This window comes from Eublepharis macularius, chromosome 14 (genome assembly GCF_028583425.1).
Source record: "Eublepharis macularius isolate TG4126 chromosome 14, MPM_Emac_v1.0, whole genome shotgun sequence".
Lineage (NCBI taxonomy): Eukaryota > Metazoa > Chordata > Lepidosauria > Squamata > Eublepharidae > Eublepharis > Eublepharis macularius.
Window position 1 is genome coordinate 38531249 of NC_072803.1, and position 6773 is coordinate 38538021.

General features: G+C 49.8%; 1 long non-coding RNA gene across 2 annotated transcripts; it reads right to left on the bottom strand.

Annotated features, from left to right (window-relative positions):
* Positions 1-869: 869 nt before the first annotated feature.
* On the bottom strand, positions 870-1856 carry LOC129342712 (uncharacterized). Of its 2 annotated transcripts, XR_008598235.1 has the most exons (3): positions 1820-1856; positions 1446-1497; positions 870-1086 (listed from the first exon to the last, which is right to left on the bottom strand). It is a non-coding gene; the product is annotated as an uncharacterized LOC129342712 (long non-coding RNA). The 2 variants fall into 2 exon arrangements; XR_008598234.1 differs by lacking the exon at positions 1820-1856 and having other exon boundaries at positions 1446-1682.
* Between the last annotated feature and the right edge of the window lie 4917 nt (positions 1857-6773).

Genomic DNA, 6773 nt, shown 5'->3' on the forward strand with positions numbered 1-6773 from the left:
CACGCAACTGGGCCCGAGGGAGGGGTGCCTCTGGGGCGGGTGGAGCTGCTGCAGCGGGTGGGGCCGGAGGGTCGAGGATGGCGACGAGCCGCCCGAGCAGGGCTTCGGCACGGACTTGAGAGGCACACCCCACCCCTCCCAACAACCATGGCCTGTTGGCGTGGGAGGCTGGCAACTGCTCCACGGGATTGGATGCGAGGCAGGACGCCCTGGGGTGGAAGGTGTTGGAATGACCAATGGGGCTGCTGCAGACGCCCGAGGGGCTGGACCCACTCTGGGAGGCGGCCGCTCATGGGACTGTGTTGCTGGGGCTGCGGCTGCGATGGGGGCGACCCTCCCCAGGCGCGCGAGACCTCCTGCCCGGGATATGGCATCCACCTGCCACCACCCTGGATTCTCCATTGGTGGGGGCTAGGGTTCCAGCGAGCGGACCGTTTGCCCTGCCATCTCCCGCCCCCTTGAAGCTGCAGCTCGCACCACCCTCTCCCTGGCTTATCGTGTGCCAGCTACTCTCCCCACCGGGGATCCCCGCTCACATGCCCCGCCCCAACCCTCTACCTGGCCATAGATACAGGGGGGTTAGCCGTGTTAGCCTGTGGTAGCGAATTCAAAAAGGGTCCCGTAGCACCTTTACAACTATCCAATTTTATTGTGGCACAGGCTTCTGAGAATCAAGTTCTCTTCGGCAGATGGGTGGTACAGACACTGGTCAAATACAGAGGAGGAGGGGGGGAGGAGGGAGGGAGGGGGCGGGGAGGCAAGACGGGGTGTGTCGGATACATTTGTGGCAATGTGCAGGTGGGGAGATGTGACGGGAGTGTTGGGGGAGGGGCGGAGGACGAAGTCAGACTCGCAGACACAGAAAACAGTTGTTGTACATCTCGTTTTATTGCACTGGAAAGAGCGGGCTTGCGTTTAGGCTGGCGAGGGAGCTGGAGCATTCCACACAGCCCTCCTTCCCGCTCGGAGGGGCGGGGCTGGGATGCAGGCCGCGGCGCGACGGTGCTTCCTGGGCTGCAGCCAACCGTCCGTCAGAGATGTTTGGGGAGGGCGGGGCGCGGGGGAGCAGCCATGCCCTGGATGTGCCTGTGGGGGAAAAAGACACGTGTGGGCTTTGCCTCATTCCACTGGCAAGGCAAGCCCCACACTCCGCCATCCGGGGGGGGGGTTGCACATGGTCGAGGGCAGCAGCTGATGCATGACGGTCTGGTGAGGATGCACTCGGCCTTGGCAAGCCTTTACCTTTAAGGGAGAGAATGAGCTGGTCACAACAAACACCTGGCCACATGTGGTTTTCGAGGCGCCTGCCTCTGAGGCAGCCAGGGGCGGCCATGGTTGCCCCCCACCCCTGCTGGGCCTCACCCAAAGCGGCAAGTGAGCGGGTGGGTTCAGGTGAATGGGCGGTTTGCGCTAATCTGCGGAATGCCCCCCCACCTCCTCCTTACCTGTCAGCGCTCCGTCGGTCATCACCAGGTGGGAGCGCCAGAGTCAGGGCACCTGCAAGGAAACGGGAGAGCATGCGGTTAATTTGCAAAGTGTCATTCCCTTCTGCCACGGAAGGGTTAGTTTGTTTGTGCTTAGTTAGAAGCAACTAGCATGCATCAGTTAGCTGTGGAGTCATTCTTTCTATCACGGTAGAAAGAGAGTTAGGCAGACATTTGCACCTCTTCCCCTTTATGCGAAGTTCCCCCAGTTTTTCGCAAAGTCCCCGGAGTGCATTCTGCGCCTGCCAATGTGAATGCCCTCAGCCCGTTTCGGTTTTCAAAGGGGCAATGCCACTCAGCAGACGGGCAGAGCCTCCGGCCGAGTGCTCACTTACCTGGGGGTTTGGGTGGCGCTGGCCGGATGTTTTGTAGGGCGCGGTTGCAGGTGATTGGGTGCAGAGAGGGGGGCTCGTCCACGCCGGGCGCGCATGCTGATTGGTCCCCGGGATAGTTCTCATCCTATGCTCCTTCGGGCCATAGGGGCGGGGCGAGGCGCTCAGAGAGGGGGCTGATTTTTCGCCGTTCCATGGACGCCTATGGGCTACGCCTTCTTTTTCCGTGGCGTAGCTTTTTTGCGCCGCTGTGGGCGTTCCCGCTTCTGGAGGAGCTTAGGGAGCGGACTAACTCTGACCCCGCCTTGCTCCCCGCCCCCCCCTGCGTCGGCGTAGGGCTCTACGCCACTTCTGCGCCGCCGCCCGGGCGCCTGTGGCTTGCACCGGTGCTGGCCCGCCGGCGGGCCAGCGCCACGTCCCAGCGCGGGCGGAAGGCCACTTACGCGGGCGTACGGGCTAGATGCGCCCTCGCAAGCCTTAGTTCGGTTCCTGTTCACTTTCCGTGCCCTTATTAGGATTGGGCTGCCCGTCGTGAAGAGATAGCAGATTTGATTAACTATCTTTTCTTTCAGCCTCTTAGGCATCATCCTAACGACAAACACATACTGCAGCAGCAGTGGGTGTGTGAACATACGTGTGTAAGGCTGTATTCAATTATAAATAGGTGGGGTGTCCTTGGAGGCTGGGAGTGGATTAATGATACTCCTTTCCAGCCACTAACATGAGTATCTTATGTGCGTCCTGCTTTCTTTAAGAAACCAGGCTGGGAAAAATTAAAGGGTGAATATAAATTGTGTTACACTAGTTCCCCAAGCTCTCATACCTTAGACAACGTGTGCCAAGCCAGGCCAGTACAAGGAGTCATTCCAGTTGAAGAGCGCCTTAACAGGCAACCGTTCCCCACTCTAGCTGAAAATCCCTTGTGGTGGGAAAAGCGAGGATTTTGGTGTATTCGCTGCTGGCCAGGACAGGGACACCAGAAACGAGCAGTTTATGCTCTGAGAGCCCACAGTGAGACAGTTATTGGTACTGTAGGTTCACTCCTGCCTCTGCCAGAGTGGAGAGAAAGAGCTAAGGAATTTTTTTCCTGGGAAGGAAACATTCCAGGGTGTCCTAGTATTTTGCATCCACCTTTAGCTCTGTCCCTGTTTGAAGAGAATTCAGAGGAGAGCAACTCAGAAGCAGAAAGTGATAACCTCATACAGTTTCAGATCACTTGCATTATAACAAGACCTGGTGAATCTCATACATCTGCATCTGAAACTTCATAACTGATTAGCACCTCAACAGGCCAACACCATTAGTTTCAACAGGGGGGAGTTATCAACTAGTTCAAAGGTAGTAATTTCATAAGCAATAATTGACAGGCCCATTACTTCCTCTATGGCGCCTTACAAAGATATTACCTCCCCCATCTTAAAGGTTGTGTTTTTTGATTAAGTTGGTATGTTATCCTATAAGCTGCTCTGCAGGAGCAAGATCTGTGACTTACCTTCCTCACCCAAATGCGTGGGTAGCACATGCTTTACACATGTTCCAAGTACATGGGAATGAAGCTACCCTTTACTATGAATCTCCGATATCAGTAGCATCATTCTCTTTTCTACCCTCCTTAATTAATGTTCCTGAATTAATCGTTGGGGCTCTGCAAGATATCAACAAACAAACAACACTTTTTACTAACCCGAGTCAAGCAAATGGTACCATTAAGACCCGTTGGTTTAAATATACCTGCTTTACTTCAGGTTTATGTTTTTGCTGTTCACACAGTGGGAGTTGGAATACTCACTTTCCAGGGTATACTAAGAATGCTAACCGGTTCTCCAAGTTAGGAAATTATACTGGATGCAATGATAAATTCTGGCTATGGTCAGCAGGTTCAGTCAGAAATTATACAGAGAACAACTGGTTCTCTAATGCTCAGAATAGCACTCTTTCAGATTTTTATCCTTCCTTCCCATTGTTAAATAGTACCTGGAAAGGTACTGGTTCCATACGTTCAGGTTGGACTCTTAAAGATCCCAATTTATGGTTCTTCTTTGATAAATGGGCGACTAATTATCACCCAGGGAAGTTTCAATGTGTAGGGGTGGGATATCTTACCCTACCTGTCCAAGTGACCCAAGCTAGCAAAATCTCCTCAACTACCTCTCATCATAGAGTCAAGAGAGAACCACAAAAAGGAGATTTGGGGCAGCTAGTTGGTTTTATGGGACCCGCCTGTTCTGATAATGTAATAATTGGAAAGGAGTTGTCTTATTCTGATGCAGCCAGAAATGGAGGTGGTTCCATAACTGGCCTCTTGACTCTAGGTGCATATCCTGGAGTAATCGCACAAGAAAACCGTAAGAGTATTTTGGGGTTAACATGTAGGTTAGAGAAAAGTGTCAATGCAACTGCACAGATTGCTAGAGAGTTGCAAGCTGAAATAGAGGACCTACACCAGATAACCCTGCAACACAGGCTAGCTTTAGATTACCTACTGGCTAAGAATGGAGGATTTTGCCAGACAATCAAGGGAGGATGCAAGGTAACATATCATGATCTTAATAAAACCATAGAAGATCATCTACATCAGCTACAAGACATGATGTCACATAACTATGAAGGGAATTCAGACCCTTGGAGCTGGTTGACCTCATGGCTCCCATCCATAGGGACCTGGGTCTACCAAGTGTTGCTCGTTGTGGCATTAATTCTAGGTATATGCTGTAGTTGTTGTTTCTGTATTTACTGTATTCCCAAAGTATGCCGACTCAGTACTGCTTGTATGCCTTCTAGAGCAACCACAGCTACTTCAACTATAGAGCTTGCTCGCTACTATACTGATGCTGAAAAGAAATAGTTACTTCATGCCTGTATTCTTTATATATCCATGATTCTTTTATATACACATATGTTAAATGCCTTAGTAATGTTAAATGTTTCCCTTGTTGAAATATTCAAGAGAAACACAGGGGGGATTTGTGGGATTAGCAGATTTATATTAGTAAAGACTATGGATTAATCATAGCAATAATAGTGAGCTAGCAAGAAGCATAAGATGGATTATGTTTTAAAGTAACTGGTCTCTGCCTTTAGCCAACCCCCCCCTTCTTCTCCCTAGCTGTACATGGAAAGAGAGAATGTCTATCCTTGAAGATAGATAACTGGACATTCCTGCCAGTATACGAACAGGGCAAAGCTAGAAACAAAGGGAGAATTATAAGTTCCACCCCTTCCCCCTTTTTGGAGAAGAGAGTTTGTGTAGAAAAGTAACCAGTTGTGGAATGAAGGAAGATGCTGCTATGGAGACCAAGAAAGGATGGTACATGATGTTGTCGCAAGACTGAAAGGTGGACAATAGTCCAATCTAAAGGTATACAAGTGATCAGGTGCTTTATTCTGAATGTGACTTTCGTTTCTCCAAAATGATGTCACAAGCCCTTAAAAGTAACATGTGCTCCTTTGTTCTGGGGTACATTCTGAGCTCATCTTGTAGCTTGTACCTATATTTTCAAATATACTTTTCACAACAGCCCTTATCTGTCTCATTTTCCTCTTTGCTCAGCGGATTGGAGGAGCAAGGGGAAAACACTTTTGTGTAACACAGGGGCTTATATTTTCACCACTTCCTTATTCAAAGCCATGTGTAATACAGGGTGCTTGGAGACAAGCCACATTCGAGGCTTTAGGTCCAGAACCAGAGACTGGATCAGCACCAGCACATGTCCTCTTGTAGGGGACAATCTCTGGAGTTCAGGGGTATGTGATTTGGGGTGATCCAAAGTATTTTTCTGCTGCAGCTGCCGCCCCTTTCTTCTTATTGAAATGTTCTGGGGGCATCCTATTTTGAAGCTGTTTACTCAAGATCTGGGTTTTGTAGGATGACCCAGTATAGGTCCACTTAGAGTGCTGAGTCTTCTGAATATCGAGGTGTATAATATGTGCCCTTGCAAACTTCATTTTGGAGTTATAGCTTTTCAGTTTTCCCACAATATTTTTCTTTGGCTTTGCGAATAACGAATAAGGAATAAGGAACTGCGAATAAGGAACTGGGAACTAGGAACCAACTTCAGCTTCATACGTAGAGGGCTTTTAATTTCCCCTGTTCCTTATTCACAGCAATGTCTGATAGAAGGTTCTAGGAGGCAGACCAAATAGGAGGCCTCAGTTCTGGAACCAGAGACTGGATCACCTCCAGCACATGTCCTGTTGTGGGGGACAATCTCTGGAACTCAGGTCTGTGTGATTTGGGGAGATCCAAAGATTATTTCGGGGTGCAGAGGTCTCTTATATTTCCCAGTTCCTTATTCACAGCAATGTCTAATGCAAGGTTCTTGGAGAAAGGTGAAAGAGGAGGCCTCAGCTCCAGAAGTAGAGACTGGATCAGAACCAGCACATGTCCTCTTGTAGGGGACAGTCTCTGGAGTTCAGGACTGTGCAAGTTGGAGTGATCCAAAGATTATTTGGGGGTGCAGAGGCCTCTTATGGTTCCCAGTTCCTTATTCACAGCAAAGTCTAATACAAGATTCTGGGAGAAAGGTGAAATAGTAGCCTCAGTTCCAGAAGTAGTGGCCGTTTCCACACGGCTTACCTCAACCCGGAACGCTGTGCAACATGCTGAAAAAAATGCGGAAGATCGCGTTTTCTCGCGCGAGTTTTACATGATGTTGTGCAATATCATGCAAAACTCATGCGAGAAAACGCAATCTTCCGTGTTTTTTTCGGCATGTTGCACAGCATTCCGGGTTGAGGTAAGCCATGCGGAAACGACCAGAGACTGGATCAGAACTAGCACATCTCCTCTTGTAGGGGATTGTCTCTGGAGTTCAGGGCTGTGCGATTTGGGGTGATCCAAGATTCTTCGGGGGTGCAAAGGCCTCTTATGTTTCCCAGTTCCTTATTCACAGCAATGTCTAATGCAAGGTTCTGGGAGAAAGGTGAAATAGTAGGCCACAGCTCCAGAAGTAGATAC